This window comes from Diaphorina citri, unplaced genomic scaffold (assembly GCF_000475195.1).
Source record: "Diaphorina citri unplaced genomic scaffold, Diaci psyllid genome assembly version 1.1 scaffold33982, whole genome shotgun sequence".
NCBI lineage: Eukaryota > Metazoa > Arthropoda > Insecta > Hemiptera > Psyllidae > Diaphorina > Diaphorina citri.
In genome coordinates, this window is record NW_007411316.1 from 1 (window position 1) to 627 (window position 627).

Consider the following 627-nt stretch of genomic DNA (forward strand, 5'->3'; position numbering starts at 1 on the left):
GATTCTGGTTCCAGGATCAGAGGTAAACTTTCTGGTGCTCGCATATGAGCTCTCTGTTTGATGGAAGGAGATACAGCAACAAAATTATTCAACCTAGACAGACGTAACATGATAGACTCTACTCTGAATTGTGATCCTCTTGATAGAACTTCATAAAACTGAATACCAAACAAGCGAGCCATTTCACTGGTTCTACCTATGAAATCAAGCTGCTCTATTAGTCTGATGATTCCTGTAACACGTATCAGGTAATGTTCCACAGTCATCCACTTGTACAAGTGAGTCCTATGTTCCCACCAACAGGTTAACAGTTTCCAGGAATGTAATGGAATACGTTCATGCAGCACATGATACATTATATTCTCGAATGTGTAGGACTGTAGGTTTACCTCATGGCGTAACAGTCGCCATAAGTTAATAACAATACGCCCTGGCATTTGTAGTTGAGTGTTCTTCACTTCATCACGACTAGAATTTCTTTTCTCTACTTCTGTTATACGAGACAGCTCTTGGTTCAAGTTTAACCCAAGGACATAACCCCTTTCAAGCAAATATCCCCAGGAGAAGGTTTCTATTTCATATCCTATCAGAATGTCTGGATCCCATTGTCGGACGTTTTCGATGAAA

General features: G+C 40.4%; 1 pseudogene; it reads right to left on the minus strand.

Annotated features, from left to right (window-relative positions):
* Positions 1-5: 5 nt before the first annotated feature.
* On the minus strand, positions 6-620 carry LOC113473470 (annotated as a pseudogene).
* Positions 621-627: the final 7 nt, after the last annotated feature.